At 48.4% G+C, this 21,757-nt stretch overlaps 1 protein-coding gene across 6 annotated transcripts in view; it reads left to right on the top strand.

The window, feature by feature from the left end:
* The first annotated feature begins 715 nt into the window (after window positions 1-715).
* EIF4G1 (eukaryotic translation initiation factor 4 gamma 1) overlaps window positions 716-21,757 on the top strand; it is an 84,165-nt gene continuing 63,123 nt past the window's right edge. For 2 of the 6 annotated variants that reach the window (XM_084847646.1, XM_084847644.1), the window contains exons 1-2: window positions 1,683-1,770; window positions 6,915-6,960. The gene's annotated coding sequence lies outside the window, so the exon portion shown is untranslated. Of the gene's footprint in view, window positions 805-1,646; window positions 1,771-6,914; window positions 6,961-21,757 lie in introns of those variants that run through there. The other 4 variants (XM_084847645.1, XM_084847642.1, XM_084847643.1 and 1 more) reach the window with 3 other exon arrangements.

Below are 21,757 nucleotides of genomic sequence, written 5' to 3'. Positions count from 1 at the left end.
GTCTGATCCAGCACGGCTCTTCTTAGGTTCCTAAAACCTCAGCTGGAAGCCTGCCATCCTCCGTGCGTGCTGACCGACTGAATTATGGAATTTGCCTCTTCGGCTGCAACCCTACACCCACCTGGTGCCCTACAGATGTGTTGGAATGCAGCTCCCATCACCCCAGCCTGCTGCCTGGGGATGATGGGAGTTGCACCCCAACACATCTGGAGGGCACCAGGCTCGGGAAGGCTGCGATACACACATGCTCTGCGAAGTCCTACCGAACTCAGTAGGGCTCAGTTCGGAGTCACGTGTAGGAGCGCAGTTTTCGTGCGGAAGGGAAACGCCTGGGGGCCCAATCCGCTGTCCTTTACTCTCCCCCCCCCCCGGTCAACACGTGTCACTCCAGCCATAACGCGCCACCGGCAGTGCTCCAGCATGGCTCAAAGAAAGGGGGGCGCAGGAAACGGAAGTTCCTCGGCGCACGTGACGCAGGCGTGGGCTGCCTCGTGGGAGATCACATGGCGGAGGAATCCCCGAGGCCGGGGCCGAGGCGCGGCCGCCGGACCCCCGCCTCCCTCCTGCCCCATGCCGAGGCACGCCGAGCGTCACGTGACGGGGCACCCCGCCCCGTCCTCCGGAGCGACTTCAGGCGAGCCCCGCCCGCGCCTCCCTCGCCCCGTGACCGGCCCTCCCTTTTCTCCTCCCCCTCCCTCCCCGCCTTCGCCCCTCCCCTCCCTTCGGAGCGGCTCCGGAAATGGTCGTGCTGGGCTGCGCTGCGGCTGCGTCGGGCCCCGCTCCCCGGACTGAAGGAGACTGAAGGTAACCGCGGGGGGGGGCGCGAGTAGGCCGCGGCGGAGGGAGGGGCGGCGCCTCGCCGGTCTCGTCCCCCGCCGCCGGCGCCGCCGCTCTCCCCTCCCTGCTCTCCCCTCACCTCGACGCGCCTGGCTTCGGCCGCCATTGCTCGCTCCGGCCCCCCCGCCTCGCAAGGCCTCGCCTCAGCACCACGTGGGAGCCACGGGAGGGAGGGAGGGAGGCCGGCGACACCGGCCGGGCCAGGCCGCGTGGGCCCCTCCCGGCCCTCCCAGGCGGAGAGGGACGGAGCCGGCCTGCCCTCGCCCCTCGCCATTTTGCCCCCCCTTCTCCCCCACCCACATTCAAGGCCACCCAGGGGCGGGCGGGCGGCCTGGCTTGGCCCACGAAGCGTGTTGTGGGCGCTCTGCCTTCTCTTGCCCTTCAGCCTCCCGGGGCCCCTGGATGGGAGTTGCATTCCCCTGGGTCTCCTGGGCCCTCTTGACCCCCAGAGTGCTCCTGAGGATATGCAGAAAGCATTTCGGTCACCGCCACCGATTAATCCGCTCATCCGTCCCCACTTAAAAAATAAATAAATCGACAGGCTTTCCAGGGCTCAAAAGGTTCGAGGCTGATGAGTCCTGAGGCCCTTTTTTCTTTCAAAGAAAGTATTCTACTGTTGTTTATCTCCCCCCCCCGCGATGGATTTTGGGTTGGGGCCATACAGTGGGGCACACTGTCTCCTGCTCGGTCCCAAATCCAGGGATCACAGGGCTTGAAGCCCAGAACCAAGCCTGGTTTGGGTCATATCCATGATGGTGATACTTAATACACAGTACAATCATTTTCTGTACTTTCTCCTTTCTGTTCAGGGATCATTAGGACCTGACTTTACAACCCAATATGCCCTTGACGTGGGGCAGTACTGAGGTCAAGGTCTAATCTTCTTTTGGAGAAAGGCCAGGACATTATGGGAACCTTCCCTAGTTTTTGCAGGTACTAATGGAGTCTTGGTCTTGAAATCCTAATGTTGTATTTGTGTGGCAGCCATAGGTCCTTTGTTCAGTTATTAGGCCTCTCAAGCTCTATATACGAGCATTGAAGAGGCTTAAGGTTTACAAACATAATCACTCTTGCAATAACATCTGTAGGTCCCAAAATCCAAATCCACACTATTTCCAAAGGGCAAGCAGTATAAATAGCCTTCCACACCCCTTCCTACCTGTAATCACAGTATAATATTAAAGGGATCAAAGCCCATCCTGCACCAGGTTCTAGAGAGTCTCTGTTATCCAATTGGCTCTCTTACTGCACTGTGAGAAGTGCAAAGTCCCAGTCTTGTGTACAAATGAATGAAGCAAGAATTGTAAATAATTTTGCATCCCAGAAGTGCTATAAAAGTGATTAACAAATCCATATACAGAATTTCTACCTTTCCTCCATAAGCATCCATAGGAGTTGAACCCCCTTCCTCCCTTGAATCATGGAGTATTTAAGGCATTAAGGCCTGTTCCCTGAAACAGTACCCCTTACTGTTGGCGCTCACAGGTTGTGGGATGATTTGGGGTTTGAATCTTACACCCAACTCTCTTTGATGTGGTATAATTGTCATCCATACAACCAGCTCCAGCTCCTACATCTTGTCTGAGGAGCTTGAAGTCTTGTACCTCCAAATATCTGGGGCCAAGCAAGCATTGAGGGAGTTTGAGCCCTACTGATAACCTTAGCAAATTAACGTGGAATAAGAGCTTAGTACTCTGATGTTTAAAGGTGTTTGAAACTTAAGATCAGCTACTGACCCATATCATATTCTCAGCAGGTTAAGCTATTCAGTAATTCATAATTTCTGTGGGAACTTGCTCATGTCCCCTCCCAGCTTATCTAGAGTGCCCAGAATCTAACACACACATTATTTAAACGCCTTCACCACATTCTTGCACAAAATGTGGACAGTCTGAACACTGCAGCCAGCCTTATCAGTCATATTTGCTGTATTGGTGGCATTTGATCTAATATTTATAGGGCTTGGACTTTATCCTGTGTAACTGAGAATAAGCAGCCTGAAGTCCTATAACTAGGTTCATTTCTCAGCCAGTGTCCATAAACAAACTTCATTTCATAAGCAAGTCTAAAAAGATCCCAAAACTTATAGGCAAACTTGTATGTGTTGCTTTACATGTAAGTCTTTCAAACTGTTTCTGGAGAGTTTGAGCCTGTTTTTCACCCAGGTGTAAAACATCCACAGTGTCTGCAAGGCTTTTGCCCTCCAGTTGTAATTCATTCCTTTCCCATTGAACTCTGGAAGATCATTCTGAAAATTAGCCCCAACATACAAAGAGGGCACAATTGGCTCCTATAGCAATGGGGTAGGAGCCCATTTCCTTGAAAACACTATTCATAGTTACAAGTTGGGATGTGTCCTTGATTCCCTACTCCACATTCTGACATTTTAATCCAGAATCTAGCCCTCTTTTTGTGCTCTGTAAAATAATGTGGATTAAAATATCCATCCCACTGATAAACATGAATTAAAGGATCATGAAAATGTGTTAGAGGGTGATCTATTCTACATGATCCTGAGGGAGTGTATGAAGATACCTTTGTTCTCTCTAGTATGTTTATAAAGGAATCCTTTATTTTGTTCCATGTGTGCCCTCCCAGTCTCCTATTGTGTGTGCATAGGACTGAAGGTCAACAAACAAGATCTTTTACTGAGAGGACCAATCATCTTATGCAACAATAGAGCCACTCCTCTGAAATGCTTCTCCCCCATATAAGGCCCAGATGTGCCACTGTTGTCCAAGCCCTATAATAGTGATCCTCTGTGCATTTGCCTGGGAACATACCCCATTGGACTCAATAGTTCACTGCTGAGTGAATATGCTTAGGATTGTTCTGTAATTCTCATAGGGATTGGACACTTCTTTCTACTGCATACGAATGCAATGCTGAAGGATCTGTAGGGCGTTAGTGTGCATATCTGTAGATTCCTGGAGCAACCCCCCCCCCCTGCATGTGCTGAAGGAGTGAGCTCAGATCTGCCTGGTTTTACTGCTGCACACATCTGGCATTTCCAGATTACAGTATGTGGGTTCATAAAGCTCTCCTCATGTTTGAAAGCTCTAGGCTCTACCCAGCCCACATAACTTGTAGTATCAGGACACTGTGGTACAGAGACAGTGTTTCCCCGGGTTTTCCCAACCAACCCTCCATCCCCTCACCTATTTGGAATATAGGGGGTTCTCTGAATCTTCCTATCCGAAGTCTGTTCTCAACCCATATGGCAGGAACATACATACATACATACATACTGGGAAATGTAGGTCTCCACACCGCCGTGGATACAGAGAGAGAGCGAGCGCGCGCACCCCCACTTCCTGTCCGAAATGTGTGCGTTCCTTCCTGCCCGGTTTTTGTAAGGAGCTGGGAGGCTGCTTAGCAATCTGGGGAGAAAAATCTCTCGGCACGGCAGCTGGGAAGTTTAGGAGCCCCGACCTTTGGCGGACTTGCCTGGAAAAAGTGGGGCTCCGAAACTTTCCAGCAGCCGTGCGGGCAGATTCGTCTTCCCGGGCTGTGTGCACGTGGGGACAGGCAGCCTCCTGGCCCCCGCGCATAAACCGGGCCATAAGGCGAGGAACCCTCTTGGGCATGCATACTTTTAGGAGGTAGGCGGCTCATTCACAACCTCGCTAGAGCTGGGCCGGCCTTTCTTTTCCCCTAGGCCCGAAGCCCGCCGGTCTTTCCAGCCGCTGGCCCCACGTGTTCGCTTCCTTCGCTCTTCGCCTGGCCCTGCCCTAAGCCGCTTTTGGGTTGGCCCTGGCGCGGCTCCTCCTCCACGCTCCCTCCCTCCTTCGCTGGTTGCTGCCGCCGCGCCGGTCCTCGGGATCGGCGTCCGCCTGTGCGATCCGGGCCAGCCCCACGTGCTCGCGGCTCAAATCGGGTACGACCCGCAGTGGCGCTGGGGGTTCTGGCCGGGCTTGGCTCGCCCTGCCCGCCACCGCGCAGAGCGTCCGGCAGCCGCCACCGCATGGGCCTGGCTGCCTCTTTCTCTCGCTCCCTCCCCTGTGGGGCCGCCCGGCTGGGACACGTGTCCTTGGAGCAGGCGGACCGGGGCCTGCCTGCCGGCCTGCCATCCTAGCCTGGGCCTGGGTACAGCGGGAACAGAAAGCCCCGAGGAGGGAGAAAGCCTTGGGTTAGAGGTTTTTTTGTGTGTGTGCTCCCATGTGCTACCGGTGGAGGAGGTGGGTTTGGGTCCTTCCCTCCCCCCATCTTATCCTGGTGTGTCTGGGTTTGGGGTTTTTTCATGAATAGGAGGGAGGCGTATGGATTAGGGTCTTGATTATTCTGTATTTGAGGCGGCCCCCTCCCCAAAATATTTCTGGCTCGCCCTTGTTTGCCTTGCTGTCTTCCCACCTTCCCTATTCCAATGGATGGCTCTTCAGGCTTATCTTCCGGTCCTTTGTAAAGAGGTGGAGGGTAAATAAACCTTTGCATCTCCCCGAATTGTCCATCTCCTTGTATTGCCCCTCTGTTGGATCTCTGATTGGGAGGGGGGAGGGGGGCAGCACTGGGTTTTAGGGTTTATTTGTGTTTTTTAATTGTTTTGCTTTGCATTGGTTGCTCCTTGTTCCTCCCCAAACATATGTTTGTCCTATTATGACCCAGAACAGAAAATTACTCAGCAATTTCTTAAAACCTGATTTCTATAGGGTTTCACTTGGACTTTTTCTGCTCATCTGAAATTTCAGTTTTTGTTCTGCCAATTTTTTAAAAAATATATATAAATGTAATTTATTTGTTCAGATGAAAGGGTTCATGGCATGTTTTCCTTATGGGATGTCTGCTTGCTGTCAAGGTGGGGTTGTGTGGCAATTAAAGGGGATTTACAGTGTGGAGCAACATCAGCTGTCTTCGAAAGAATGGGTGGGGGGAGGAGGACATCTTGAACCTAGATTGCACATTTCCTGGTTTCTGTGTTTGCCCTGCCCCTGCAGGGGAGGACAGATTATAAGGAAAGTAGCTAACTTGAAGTTCACATTTCATGCTAAACAGCTCCTTACTGGGCGGCTTCTGGCAATGGGGGTGGGTGGAATTCTCTTCCATTTTGACTGGGAGTGCTTGTGCTAAGAGGACAAGGGAGGGGGAAGTGAGGGAGCTCAGTTCTTCACATCCTAAGACTTACCTGCATAGTTGAGTGAGGGACCTTCTGTAATAGAGGAATACTGTGGCTCTTCTTTATAATTACAGAGAACATGGGTGTGTTCCTCAAAAGAAGGGCTGGGAAAATATTTCAAATTCCTAAGCTCCAGAATAATAATTAAAAAAATAGGAACAGGGATAGGAAGCATCACAGTGCATAGCAACTAGCATCAGTTTTTTTTAAAATCCCCATTCAGCAACCCTAACTCTGTAAGTGCCTTGTGAAAGTCATAAGTCAAACTGAGGGTCATCTTAGCTACTTTGGGATATATTTAACTCAGAATAGTTCAGATCTGTATGATGCCTCCATTGTACTTATGGGGCTGTGCTATGGGGTGAGTCATTGGCCCTGTCCTCTAGGAAGCTGTTCCCCTCTATGCAAAGTGGTATGATCTCTAACTACTGTTGTATAGCGGTTTATGTGGCCCCTGTCCTTTACTCCTTACTGTCTGTTGTCCCAGCATCCTCTGAGGTGGTTATGCCACTGCCATTTGCAAGTGGAGTGGTTCCAACAGCCTTTCCCAACCTGATGCCCTGGCTGGGGATGATGGGAGCTGTAGTACCACACATGTGGAAGGCACCAAGTTGGGGAAAGCTGGGTTATAAGATTCTGCTGTAACCTATGAAGATTCTGGTTCAAATAATCTCACCTCTCCTGGGTGATGGTCTTGAAGGCTCATGATGTAGCAACTTTGTTGAAGCCGTGCCGTGGGGATAGGTGACCACCTGGAAATTCACTTATGCGCCATCTTGAATTCCATGATGGAAGAATGGCAAAATAGAAATATATTAACTCACAGTTGCAAACCGCTATCAGCTTGTCTTCTGAAACACAAGGATAATAACGCAGTCTTTCCTTACATTGCTGTTGTAAAGATTTTCGAGATAAAATATGAAAAAGTACTGTACAAATACTAAATATTACTGTTTTCATTACACAGTTCAGGAGCTGAGGCTGTGAGAGTGTGACTTCCCCAAGGCCATCTGGTGAGTTTGTGGCCATGCTGGATTTTTTAGCCCAGGTTTTCTAAAGTCCAGGGATTTAACTCTGTTCATCTAACCATAGTAGTTACCCTTCACCCAAGATAAAGCATGGTCATAGATAATAACATGTGTAGGAAATTGTCTGCACCCTGGCATGTAGTGTCAGGTGTTGAGTGCACATGTTTGTATTTTATCGAGTGTGCATGCCTCAAAAAGCCTGAATTGGTGGGTGTGAAGAATATAAAAGTGCTCGTCATATGCAGTAAGGTATGTGCAGTTCTTATGCAGAAGCTGTGAAGCATCCCTAAGTAATGGCCCTAGGATTGCTGTTTTGACCAGTCATTGTGGAGTAAAAATGGGCAGTGTTTTTAACACTGCCCTCTGTCTGCTTTGTGTGTTTGTGCTTCTTGACTTGTTCAAGACAGCATTTTATAGTCTTGAGACTTGCTGTCTCACCCATAAAAGTCCTTTCCCAATCACCTTCTCTCAGAGGTGGAGCCTGTTGCTATTTGTTCATTGTTCACTTCCTGTCACACAGGAGAAGGAGCAAAGTGCTACTTTCAGGAGCAGCACAAGGAAGAGATAAATGATAGGGTGGGGGAGCAAAGTGCTTCCTCTTTCCCTTTCTCCACTTCATTAGCTGGAGAAAATCCTGCCAGTCCAGGGTTACTTGTATATTTGTCCGCATGCCTTCTTGCGCATGCCTTCTTGGAGAGGGCATTTCTGAAAATGATGATACTGCCACAGGCAAAAGACACAAGAGCTCTCCCTTGTAATTAGAATAACTATCAACTTCCTTGTGGTGGAGAGTGTGAGCCAGGAAGTCCCAGATTCAAATCTCAACTCAGCAGTGAATTCACTGTATGGTCTTAGGCAAGCCACTATTAGCCTCCCCATGCAAGCCCCTAAAATCTTAAATGTGAGCCCTGCTGGTTCAGACCAAAGTTCTGTGGAGTCCTGCTTCTCATAGTGGCCAACCGGATGCCCATGAGAAGACCACAATCAGTGGTCCTTTCCTGCTTGTGCTGCCCTTCACCTGGGATTTAGAGGCATGCTGCCTTTGAACGTGGTGGCTCCATATTGCCATCATGACTAGACCCATCCTCCATGAATTTGTCTAATCCCCTTTGTTGTTACAGCTGCAATATGGGATGTAATAATAACTGACCAGCCGGTTGTAAGGGTTACTAAGATAACAAATGTGAAATACCTTGAAGTGCTACATCAGTGTTGTTAAACATCCCCACTCTCAGATTTAATACCTGCAACTGCTAAAATAGAATTATGCTCCTGGAATCCTCATTTCACCCATAAACATGCATTGAAAAAGTAGGAGAATATCTACTCTAGCCGTGAATGCAAAAAGGTGATTACAGGATATTAAAGAGTAACTAGCCTGCATTTGATGAACCTGCGTATATTCTTGGGGAAGAAGTTTGCCTTTGGAATCGCATGCCAATGTTCCTTTTTGAAATAAGCACACTGTACAACAGGCTTCAACGTTAATAATGCAAGTCTAATGTCAGTTGAGACATAGAGCAAGCTACCTGTGGGTCTTGCAAGTCTGTCTTTTCTTTGTAGTTCTCAAGAAAAGGCCAGTCAGGCATCTGGTGGGGCTTGTAAGAGTCGCATCCAACTGAATCAGTGGAGAATGCAGGAGAATGGCCTGTGCTGGAGGTCCCTTAACAAGCACAAACCAAAGACCTCATGCATACATTATACGTTCTCTACCCGTAGAGATGTGAAGGCCTGGGGGGAAAATGACCGAGGAGTGGCGAGGTTTTTGTCATCCTGAGGACTTTATTTTCTCTTAGAAAAGTTGGAACTTTTGAGGAACACTGGGAGAAAAAAACTTCCTATGAAATACTTCCTCTTTGGGAATGTGTAAAATGCTTTTTAAGATAAATTTTTACTCACTCAAAATACATAAAATGAAGATTTTTATGCAAAGCGATTCTACAACATTAGAGATTGATGATTTCTCTGTACACTGTGGAGTGGGTTGGATCCAGACTAGAGTAGGCCCATGGAAATCAGTGGGACTTAAGTTAATCATGGCTATCTTAGCCCATTGATTTTAGTGGGTCTGTTCTAAGCATGACTAAGTCGGGATCCATCCCGGTGTTTTCAGTGTTGCTGTAAAGTTAACTTCATCTTCATTTATGCTGCTTGTCATTAATATTGTGACTGTATGAGGCTGTGTTTCTGTCTAAATAATACACTTTTGTTTTCTACATCATTTGTGGGTTTTGTTTTCAACGTTTATTTTTTCCTACTTCACCGATAACAATCTCTAAGATACAGGTGCATAGGTAGCATAAGGTGCAACATCCTCCCCCCCGTCCCCGTGTTGAGTATGTTCACAGTTCTGCTTATACAAAACTAAGGCTGCAGCCCCATACCTGCTTACCCGGGAATAAGCCCTATTGAACTCAGTGGAGCTTACATCTGAGTAGACATGTATAGGGTTATGTTGTTGTTGTTGTGCAGTCGTTAAGTCATGTCTGATTCTTCATGACCCTATGGACCATAGCTAGGGATGTACGAAAGTCACTTACCTTTTCGAAGGGTGACATTTGCCGGGGGGGGGGGGGGAGGCGCTCCGTCCCTCCCCTCGAAATTCTGTCTGGCCGGCTTCGCTCCGCGGACATTCCGCAGAGCTGCCGGCCAGGGCCGCCCACAGCCGGATATCCGGCTGCTGGGCAGCCTGCAGGGATGCAAATGGCAGCTGCCGGAGCCGCCGCCATTTGCGTCCACTGTTTTTTTTTTTTTCCATGATAGGTTACATAAATACTTACGTAGTCTATCACGGCCTCCTCAGGGACGCAAATGATGTCCCTGCGTTAGCCATGATAGGCTACGCAATTATTTACATAGCCTATCATGGCTATAATAAGGAAGCGAAAGTCAGCGCGGACGGCAGGAAGTACGTGCTCCGTTTCGCGCGCCTTTCGTGGGGTGGGGGGGCGGGGTGCTTCGTTCCGCCACAGATTTCGGGGGGCCGAATGCACTGGCATTCGGCCTCACCGAGATCCGTGGCGGAATTCTCTGACATCCCTAACCATAGCATGCCAGGCCTTCCTGTCCTCTGCTCTCTCCTGGAGTGTGCTCAAGTTCATATTCATTGCATCGGTGATGCGATCTAGCCATCTCATCCTCTGCCGTCCCCTTCTCCTTTTGCCTTCAATCTTTCCCAGCATCAGGGTCTTTTCCAGTGAGTTTTCTCTTCGCATTAGGTGGCCAAAATATTTGAGATTCAGCTTCAGCATCTGTCCATGCTTGTCCATTTTAGTTCGCTGATTCCCAAGATGTCGATGTTCAATCTTGCCATTTCATGTTTGACCACCTCCAGCTTACCTTGATTCATTGATCTGACATTCCAGGTTCCTAAACAATATTGTTCTTTACAGCATCGGATTTTCTTTTCACCACCAGACACATCCACAGCTGAGTGTCCTTTCAGCTTTAGCCCAGCCGCTTCACTCTTTCTGGCGCTACCTGGAAATACCCTCTGCTCTTCCCCAGTAGTATATTGGACACCTTCCGACCTGAGGGGCTCATCTTCCGGCGTCATCTCTTTTAGCCTTGTGATACGTTCCATGGGGTTTTCTTGGCAAGAATACTGGAGTGGGTTGCCATTTCCTTCTCCAGTGGACCACATTTTGTCAGAACTCTCCGCCATGACTTGTCTGTCTTGGGTGGCCCTGCACAACATAGCTTATGGCTTCACTGAGTTACGCAAGCCCCTTCGCCACAACAAGGCAGTGATCCATGAAGGGGTATAGGGTTATACTGCAAGACATTTATACTTTTGAGGTTGCAGTCCTATGTGACCTTACCTGGGGGTAAGCTCCACTTACTCCTGATTAAATGTGTGTAGGAATCTTTTATGTAAATAGCCTTGGACAGGTTTTTACACTAAAAAGTAGTCCAGAAAAATATTTAAATAAAACATTGCTCTGAAAATGTCATAAATACATCAAATAGTATTTTTTCTATATAAAAATAGAAAAATTCTGTAGAATTTTCAACAATTCTATATGCTAACTAGGTTATAAATTATGCATTTTGTGCTGTTAAAGCAATATAATACGTTTAGGTTTCGTAAGGAAGTATGTATTGCATGTAGTTCAGTTTTGCTCAACATTTCTGTATTTTTGCCCATTGCTACAAAATTTTAAGAAATTTTACATTTCCATTTACCACTGAACTAAGGCTCCTTGGTTATCTTTTTTTATATACCAGCGGGGAAGGGACAGAGGGGTGCTCTGGACACCTCTGTTGGTAATACTTAACATTGCGTAGTGCAGACTAGTTACCTCTTACCATCCTGTCATACTTGGAGTCATTCTGGTTAAAAAGTGGCAGAAGGGGTGATTCTCTCCCCCACCCCGCAGTCCTTCAGTGTATATTTGAACAGAGCAAGGATTGTAATTGGTGTTGCATATTGCAAACACAGAACCAGGAATAGTAGTAATTCTGCCATAATGCAAAGTAAAAGGATATGATCTTCTGTAAGGGAGTTATGGCTCTGTAGGATAGATGGAAGATGTGAAATACTTAAGAATAACGTATTAACATCCTGAATTTGTGTCTTCCTCTTTGCTGGTTTTGGTTGAAAATTAGAGCTCCAAGCCTCTGCTCCAAGCAATGGGGCATGTCATCCCAATATTCCAACCCAGCATCAGGCCCAGTGTCCAGAATTTTGGTGCAATCGCAGGGTTAAACTCTTGCCCTTTATCTTATAATGTGCTTTATTGATTTTTGCTTATCTCTTGAACACTTTGTATTACTGGAGCTGTGAACTGAAGAGCAAAGTGGTTGCACAACTTTATTCTAGCACGTGGCTAGGAAGAAGATTTTGAGAGATGGTCAGGTGTGCTCTTGTCGAATAAGTAGGACCTTTATATATGTACGTCTTCAGTGTGAAAGTCACAGCTTTATCATTTGTTGCCTTCTGTTTCCTGTCCTGCAGGAGATTGAATTACAGGTCTTGTACTGACCATTTCCCATCTTAAGTAGGGTGAAAATCAATGGAGTAGGAGCTAATTTAAATAAGGTGGGGAAAAGAGGATACATATTGATGCTGCTGTGACTTGGGGAAAAATCATCATTACTATTACTGTCTTTGTTTTACAGTTCCGTTCGTTTACAAGGTGTTATACAGGGTAACATAAGAGAAAAATGATAGTTTTCTGCCCCAAAGAGCTTACAATCTAAGTTTCTTTTGTGGAGGAAGATACCAAAGAGAAGGGAGGCAGGAAATATGTAAGGGTCAAAAGGGCACAAATATGAGCAAATAAGGTTACATGCATTTTGTCTTTCAGTTGGGATGAGAACTATGAGGTTAAACAGTAGGTTTCATGGAAAAGGAAAGTTTTTGAGAGATTATTTGGAGGAAGATAGAATAGGCAGTTGCAGATGTCTGTCTTGGCACCTGTGGAAGGAGTTGACTGGACCAATGATTAGCAAGCAGCCATAAGCACACACAAAACAAAGTACAGTTCCTGCTTTGCTAGATACAACTTGAGAGAGCTTGAGCAAGTCGTGTTCTCCGGTAGAGAAGACAAGGTCTACCACCAATTCCTGTCCTGAGCCGCTTATTTTTTTCCTCGAGTTCACTGCTTGGGGCCATGATTTAAATTTGTGACAATGCCCAGGAGTGACACATCTGGGGCTTTGTGAAAAATTAAGAAGGCAGCAGCACTGCCCCCAGGTAAGCCTGCCAAGGGGGAGGGTCCCTGTCACCTAGGAGTGGGCCCACAGCCCTCCCCCCCCAAGCCTGTACAAACTGTTCTGGAAACTATTTCACTGGGGGAAACTGCCTCCTAAGTACATCTAACATACTTTCTCCAATCTGTGATAGATGATATGCTTGGTTTTTTATCTCGCCTTCATGTTACTGCCTATTCAATCCCACTGGCACTGATGAAACCTCTTTTCCTTCTCTTTCCCTTTTCCTCTCACCATGAATATGAGGCACAATTTTTATTCCAGTTCCTAAATTGACTCTTGAGGGAGCATAAGGTTGGCTTCTGTATACTGTCCTGTTGAAGATGAAGGTACTGATCTGATAATGAAGCTTTTGAAACCACAAAACACCTTGGTAGGGGGCAGGCCCATATCCTAAGTGCCTTTTCGGCAAGGCTTTGGAAGTGCATTGTTGTGTTTCCCTCAGCTCTAACACAGAAACATTGGCAAGTTTGGGGATGAAAATTGCAACTGGCTGACATTTTTGTAACACTCCAAACCTGTCTGAAGCCATGTTCACATAAACCAGGGGTGGGCTACCTTATTTATTTATTTATTTATTTATTTATTAAATTTATTAATCGCCCATCTGACTGGTCACCCAGCCACTCTGGGCGATGTACAACCCACCATAAACAATTTAAAACAATAAAATTTTACCATAAATTTTTTTTAAAAAAAATATCCTAACTCACCCCAAATGCCTGCCTGAACAACCATGTTTTTAATGCACGACGGAAGCTCATTAAAGAGGGGGCATGACGGAGTTCCCTAGGGAGGGAGTTCCACAGAGTGGGGGCCACCACAGAGAAGGCCCTCTCCCTCGTCCCCACCAGTCTAGCTGTCCTGGCTGATGGGACAGAGAGAAGGCCATCCGAGGCTGATCTTGTTAAGCGGCCTGTCTGGTGTTGCTGGAGGCGCTCCTTAAGATAGGCTGGGCCGGAACCATATAGGGTTTTAAAGGTCAAAACCAACACCTTGAATTTGGTCCGGAAAACAACTGGTAACCAGTGCAACTCCTTCAGCACTGGAGTGATGTGATCTCGCCGGCGGCTGCCTTTAATCAGGCGAGCCGCCGCGTTCTGTACCAGCTGCAGTTTCCGAACCGTCTTCAAGGGTAACCCCACGTAGAGCGCATTACAGTAGTCTAAACGAGAGGAGACCAGGGCATGTACTACCGATGGGAGCAGATGGTCGGGAAGGTAGGGGCGCAGCCGCCGTATCAGATGGAGTTGATACAGCGCTGTCCGGCTCACAGCTGACACCTGAGCCTCCATGGACAGCTGGGAGTCCAAAATGACCCCCAGGCTGCGGACCTGGTCTTTCAAGGGTAGCTGTACCCCATTCAACACCAGGTCAACATCCCCCAGCCTCCTCTTGTCTCCCACCAAAAGTACCTCGGTCTTGTCAGGGTTGAGCTTCAGCTTATTCCTCCCCATCCAGCCACTCACCGTCTCCAGACATTTGGACAGGGATTCTACGGCCAACCTTGGTGAAGATTTGAATGAGAGGTAGAGCTGAGTGTCATCCGCATATTGATGACACTGCACCCCAAACCTCCTGATGATAGCCCCCAGTGGCTTCACATAGATGTTAAATAGCATCGGGGAGAGGATGGAACCCTGTGGCACCCCACAAGTAAGTGGCCACGGGTCCGAAACCTCCTCTCCCAGTGCTACCCTCTGGTACCTGCCAGAGAGGAAGGACTGGAACCACCGCAATACAGTGTTTCCAATGCCCAACCCCTCCAGGCGGTCCAGGAGGATACCGTGGTCAACGGTATCAAAAGCTGCTGAGAGGTCGAGGAGAACAAGGAAGGAGCATTCACCCCTATCCAGAGCCCTCCTCATATCATCCACCAAGGCGACCAAGGCCGTTTCTGTCCCATGCCCAGGCCTGAAGCCCGACTGAAATGGGTCTAGATAATCAGTTTCTTCCAAGTGTGCCTTCAACTGCACCGCCACCACCCGCTCAATCACCTTGCCCAAAAATGGCAGATTTGAGACTGGGCGAAAGTTGTTCAGAACTTGAGGATTCAAGGAGGGCTTCTTTAAGAGCGGTCTTATCACTGCCTCCTTGAGGGCTGATGGCATCACTCCCTCCTCAAGGGAGGCGTTCACCACCGCCTTGATCCCCTCACCCAGTCTCTCTCAGCAGCTCATAATGAGCCAAGATGGGCAAGGACCTTCTTTGCCCCCAATGGCTGCACTGAGTTGGGGGTTGCATCCCCCTCTCTCCCCATCTAACTCTCTCATGCATACATGCACACTTCGCCTCCCCCAACACACAGCTTCACCGCTACCACTCTCACACCACAAATGCACCTTTTCCACACACCTAGACAGACAACACAGCCTCCCTCTCACAGACAGATACACCCTGTTCCTACACCTGACCCCCACAAAGTGTGCACCACATCCCAAATCTCAGTGTGTGGGGATGGGGAGGTTTAAACCTGCATGCTGAGGTCCCATCATGCCTTCCCCTTCCTGCTGCCCAGCTGATTGGCACTGGGAATGGCTAAGGAGCACACTGGTTTGCCTCTGTGTAATGTGAAGTGACACCAAGAGAGGAACTGAAAAGTGAGGAAGGAGCAGGAAAATGTGCCCCTCTTGAAAGAGGAGCCTGTATCCCTATTCCTTAGCTGTTTTGACTATTGACCAGTACAGGCTCTGCTCCATCTCTTCCTGGGGCAGCGCTCTTGGTTTCTGAGAAGACAGCTCTGGGAAATTCTAACATGGCTTTACTGAATATGGTCTTTCTCATGGGGAGGTCATCCTGTCCAGTACAGCTATAAGACAAGCTGTCCAGACTTCTATAGAAGTACCTTGCACTATTTTCCATCCATGTAAACACAGCCTGAATGTGTGGTCAGGCAACCAATGATTACAGTCAGGGCCAGAAATATTGGAACAAGGATAACTGTTTCGGCAGTTGGCCTCTGTACACCACCACATTGAAGTTGAAAGGAAACACACCCAGATGGGAGCGAAGTCAGGACTTTCAGCTGTAATTCAAGGGGTTTGACAAATGTGGGGCACTAACCATTCAGGAAGTACAGCCAGTGGCATACACCCCCCCCCCCCATCATTGGTGGCTCATAAGTAATGGAAAGAATGGCTGACAAGCAGCTGCATGGCCAGGTGTGGCCTGTTTCCTGGGTACCCCATGACCAATCAAGCAGATAAAAGGCCTGGAGGTGGTTCTGAGTGTTACATTTGCATTTGGTAACTGTTCACTGGAACTCCCAACATGAGGTCCAAAGAAGTGTCCATGAGAGTGAAGGAGGCCATCGTTAGGCTGAGGAAACAAAATAAACCCATCAGAGAGATAGCAGAAACATTGGGAGTGGCCAACACAACAGTTTGGAACATCCTGAAAAAGAAGGAATTAACTGGCAAGCTCAGCAACAGCAAAAGGCCTGGAAGACCATGGAAGACAACTAAAGTGGATGACAGCAGAATTCTGCTCATGGTGAAGAGGAACCCTTTCACAACATCTAGCCAGGTCAAGAATGCTCTTGAGGAGGTAGGCATGTCATTGTCAGCATCTACAGTCAAGAGACAGCTTTATGAATGTAAATAGAGGCCTCACAACAAGGTGCAAACCACTGGTAACGCTCAAGAACAGAGGCGCCAGATTAGCCTTTGCTAGCAAACACCTAAAAAAGCCTGCCCAGTTCTGGAATAAGATTCTTTGGACTGATGAAACCAAGATTACCTTGTACCAGAATGATGGGAAGAGAAAAGTATGGAGAAGGAAAGGAACAGCTCATGATCCAAAGTATGCCACATCATTTGTCAAACATGGCGGAGGCAGTGTTATGGCATGGGCATGTATGGCTGCCAATGGAACCGGGTCACTGGTGTTTATTGATGACCTGACTGCTGATAAAAGCAGCAGGACGAATTCTGAAGTGTATAGGGCTATTCTTTCTGCTCAGATTCAGCTGAATGCTGCCAAACTGATAGGACGCCGCTTCATACTGCAGCTGGATAATGACCCAAAACATACAGCCAAAGCTACCCAAGAGTTTCTGAAGGCAAAGAAGTGGGATGTTCTTCAATGGCCAAGTCAGTCACCTGATCTCAACCCAATAGAGCATGCTTTTCACTTAACTGAAGACAAGACTGAAGGCAGAAAGACCCACAAACAAGCAGCAGCTGAAGGCAGCTGCAGTGAAGGCCTGGCAAAGCATCTCGAGGGAGGAAACTCAGCATTTGGTCATGTCCATGGGTTCCAGACTTCAGGCAGCCCTTGACTGCAAAGGATTTTCATCCAGCTATTAAAGGCGATCCTTAAGTTTGAAATGATGTTGGTTTGTTCCATTACTTGTGAGCCATCAAGGATGGGTGTGTGTGTATGCCACTGGCTGTACTTCCTGAGTGGTTAGCGCCGCACTTTTGTCCAACTCCTTGAATTACAGCTGAAAGTCCTGACTTCGCTCCCATCTGGGTGTGTTTCCTTTCAACTTCAATGTGGTGGTGTACAGAGGCCCACTGCCAAAACAGTTATCCCTGTTCCAATATTTCTGGCCCTGACTGCATATAAGGATGTTTTGGAGCCCCTCAACACATCTGGCTAAAGATTAATTTAATGGGCCTGACTGACATGCTCATCTGTGCTGTTCTGTAGTCCAGCCCAGCAGTCCTTAAGACTGCGAAAAGGGTGACCTGATTATGGTCTGGCAAGGTTGGGAGCTTTCAGCCAGCCTCAGGCCAGGGTGGCCGTTGGCTTTGTTTGCCTGTGAAGAGCAAGCCACTGCTGCCCAGAATAGCTTGCATCATAATAAAACCCTCGCTCTGACAAACAGGTTGGCATCCCTGGGGTAGGGAAGTCCTGTCCCCACATGTGGGTGTTGGCTTGCTTGCCATTTCTGTTGGGGTGGCAACTGAATCTTGCTGAGATTTTCAGGAAAGTAGCTCCTGTGAGAGAAGAGGATCTAATAATAATAATTAATAGGCATTTTTAATGTATTAGAGTGTTGAAAGTGTTTTGCATGCAGTATCTCAGTCCTCACAACGACCGTAAGGGCCACTTCATATAACACCGGCCAGCTCATCATGTATTATTTAATCCAGGATGAGCTGTGATGTGTGCTGGGTGTATGCAGCCGCCATTTTGATGGTGAAACACCCCAATTGGGGTTTGTGCCGTGTCATCTGAACCGGGTCATCATGGTTTAGTGACCCTTGCTTAACCCCTACAGCAAATCATGGCTTAAGCGAGAGTTGTTTAACCCTCAAATGACCCATGAAGATTGGGTTTAGATGACATGGCGCCACCTTAGTTGGGGGTTGTGCAATCAAAATGGCTGCAGCATGGCTCATTGTCGGTTAAGTAGCCCATCATGAGCTGGCTGTGTCCTGCAAACTGAATCTGTAAGTAGGACAAGATCATTTATCCCTGTGTTGCACATTGGAGGGAGGAGGTGGAGAGAAAGAGCCTTGCCTAAACCAAATGAGTTCATGGCAGAGGTGAGATCTGAACTTGGGGGCCTCCAGATTCACAATCTTCTGGCAACTGTGCTTGCACCAGCTCTTACAGGAGGGGTCAGCGTATCAAGATGAGAGAGCGGGATTCTGGTCTTGACTGGGTGGGCTGACCAGGGTTCAGACAAGGAATAAACAGAGGAGATGCAGCAAGTAGCCAGATTGGTTGAGTGACTACGGAGCAGTTCTTGACAATCAAATCCTAAACCTATGAGCAAGGCTTTGAGCCCCCCTTTAACAGTTTCTAGGGCTTGAAGAAAAAAACGATAAAATCCTTCCACTCCAGCACCAAATTTCTAGAAACTGGCTCTGAAAGGAATTGAGCAAACACTTCAGATGTGTTGGGGTAGCATTAAACTTCTACGGACCCCTACAACTAGACACCTTCTGTCTGGTGTGTCCCCCCCCCCCCATATTAATTTCCTAGGGAAACAGCATGTGAGGTGGGGAAGAGTTTAGTGAATAAGAACTAGTTGAAGATTAGATTTACACCAGCAGATCACCGTCTCTCCCTCCACACCCCAATCTCTTTGCTCCCATCATTCCTTGCTTGATATATATGAACCCTAAAGTGCCAGGGTGGGACCTTGGAATGAACATTCTGATCAAGCCTCAGTACCTGCCTTGTGGCTGAAGCTTTAAGTCTCTACTTCTCTGCTTTTGTAATCTTAACCTTCAAGGTGTTTGTTTAAAAGTGCTGGCTGGGCTAATCAATATAACCCTGGCAGACCTTGAATGGCTGAAGTCTTGGGTCTGTGTGAATCTGACAGCAGTCAGGTGGCTGTTGTGTCACTGTTGTGGGAAGCCATTGTTGGGAAGTAGTACCTCTTCCCTCCAGAGATGGCAGAGTGAGGACCCTTTTGTAGAGGGGTTGTGGTTCAGCAGGAACCTTAAAAATAAGTTGTGTGTATCCCCTTGATTGCAGTGCCCTTTGTGGATCAGTGCTAATATTTCAGTGTTTATATTTAGTGATGATAGTGGATCTCCTGCCCCCAATATGTTTCTCAAACTTGATGAAATGGTGGCTTTACTAATCAAAACTTACTTGATGTTTCACCTCTTCCCCTCCCCATCCTGAGATGCTCGCTTTGTGTCCCTCTATTTGCAGCCATGAGCCATCTAGGGGGCTGAGATGTCCTAGCCAGAGACCAAATGGCCTTGCAACCTCTACTTTGGAATACCCTGCACACTAGCTTTTCATGTGCCTGTGAAAAGTTGTGATCTTTCTACCCTCACTGTTCTTCCCAGTTTGAGAGAAACAGTCCTAAACAATGGAGCTGAAGAAAGAAGCACCTTCTGATTGTGATGAGTGGTCACTGGAAAAAAATAGCTTTGCTCTCACAAATGCAAAATTGTGGCTTGGGGTTTATTTCTGCCCACATCAATGTGTCGTGCCGTTGTGTCGTACATTCTGGGTGGGGTTAGGGCCTAAAGCAGGTCATTGTGTTGTAGACTCACCCTCTTCTGGCTGGAAAAAAAGCATCTTCATTTGCATGAAGAGTGATGACTCTCTTACTGGTTCTCCCTCATTGGGGTGTGGGTCTTCCGTACCCAGGCTAAGAGAGTTTGGAAGTAGCCTAGCAAATGAGTTCCTTGCTCCGCTTCCTCTGTGTGGGCTCTGTCCCTGGGCAGGGATGTATTTTCCGGTTTTCTGTAGCAATCTCAGCATGGAAATGTAGCTTGTAGTCCTTCCTAGTTGCATGCTTCTCTCTTAAACCCAGTGTAATCGCACTGTTGGTCTGGTCATGACCCAAAGAACTTTGCAGTTCCTTCCCGGCACTCATTTGCCTGATTGCTCCAAACGCTGATTGCCCAACACCATGGCAACCCACTCCTGTGACCTCTGGGAATTGCCTCTCCTCATTTCTGCCCTGGGAGGCTTCAGGCCTACATGTGCTTTCGATGTGCCCTGAGTACATTTAAATGCTGAGGGTCTCCTAACTGCACGGCTGTTTTCCGGTGATGAGACACTAGCATTCCTTTGTTTGTGGGATTCTCTTTTGGGAGGGGGAGGCTGCATATGTTAGGTTGCGGTCACTAAATGCCTTTCGCTTCTACTTGCCCCCTTCCGCTATTTGTAGTGCCCCTAAGTTGTGCTGGTTTAACTATTTCCCTGCCCCCCTTTATGCTGTCTCTGAACCCCACCCCTTTTATAAAATCATCCTAAGGAGGCATGGCAGGAGCCTGTCCTCTCTTGAACTGTAAGCAGGGAGTGGAGGCCTTTGTTCTGCATATGCTTGGTCCATGAAGCCTGCTGGGCTGTGAGGAGCCAGTTATTGGTGGGATGAAGCTTTTTGAGAGAAGCATTGAGAGACTACTGCTGCTGGTTATTGCTTATGTTGCATGTTTAAATTGCAGAGTGCATTATAATCTTCTGTTGTGCAAAGAGTGTGTGAATCACTATTATCCCCAATTTGCAGAAAGGAAAACTGAGGCCGAGAATGATCTTTGCGTATGGCCACTGTGTTTCTGGTTGCAGTGGGATTTGATCTCAGGTACCCCAGGCCCAGGTCCAAGTCTGTCCACTTGAAGCGCTGAGACAGGATCCTGCGGCACTGCAGCTGTCTCTTCTTGAACTCTGCCCCCTTGCTTCCTGTCTCACACACACACACGCACACAACAACAACACTTGGATGTCTGTTTTCCAACTTGCTTAACTGTGTTGACTCCTCTCCCTCTTGAGTCCAGTGCTTACACCTCTTCTGCCCCCGCCCCCGGTCATGGTGGTTCTTCCTGCTTTTGAAAGCAGTGCTGGAGGGGGTGCAGCGCCTTCTTCTCAGTCTGCACCTTCTGTACCTGGGGATGGGGTAAGGCAGGGCATGCTCCCCAGTGCAGGAAGTCCTCCCGTGGGTGTGGGTGCCATGAAATGGCGCAGCATCCAGGCCCCCTTCTGCCATCTGTCTAGTGCCTGCTGTGGTAGTGCAGATGGGTGTCTGGTTGCTGGGCCCTGCCAGGAGGGAGCGGCTTTGCTGGGTTGGGCCAGGAGCATGCCTGCCTGCCTTCCTCCTCCTGCCTGTGCAGTGCAAGTGACTCAGGCGTGTAGGCGTGGGATTTTCTCTTGACTGGTTTGGGCAGTGCTGGGGCCGAATGGCTGTGGCTGTGGGTGGGGTTTTGGGTGCTCCCTGGTTCTCCACAGTCTGTGTCTCTCTCTCTCCCTCGCTCTCCTCTCTGTGTCTCTGCAGTGCAGCAGGCTCTGCGATCTGACACCACCGACAGCTCCCGGCACTCATGTTCCTGGCCTTCCCAGGGTGGGGGTGGGGGGCTGTCCCCTGCTTTGCCCATGTTTGGCGAGCTCGATCCTCCCCGCCGCGCACCAGCAGGTTTGCAGGCTGATATTCTCTCCCCCACCCTACCCCCCATCATTTTCTCAAAGTCTGGCAGATGAAAAGTCTCAGCTGCTTACGAACCCGGCCTGGGGTTTTCCTACTTAGGCGTGAGTATTTTACATCTCCCCAGTCTATGTCTTTTCTGTGCATGTTTTGAGCATGTGGGGCTGTTCCACATATAGACCTCGACTGTCTGTTTGTCCCAGTCCTGGTTTAGCATTGTCAAGGATT

This window comes from Heloderma suspectum, chromosome 3 (genome assembly GCF_057233095.1).
Source record: "Heloderma suspectum isolate Gila_16-S chromosome 3, 16-S_ref, whole genome shotgun sequence".
In the NCBI taxonomy this organism is placed as follows: Eukaryota; Metazoa; Chordata; class Lepidosauria; order Squamata; family Helodermatidae; genus Heloderma; species Heloderma suspectum.
The sequence above is the reverse complement of the archived record's forward strand: the minus strand, read 5'-3'. Positions and strand labels throughout refer to the sequence as shown.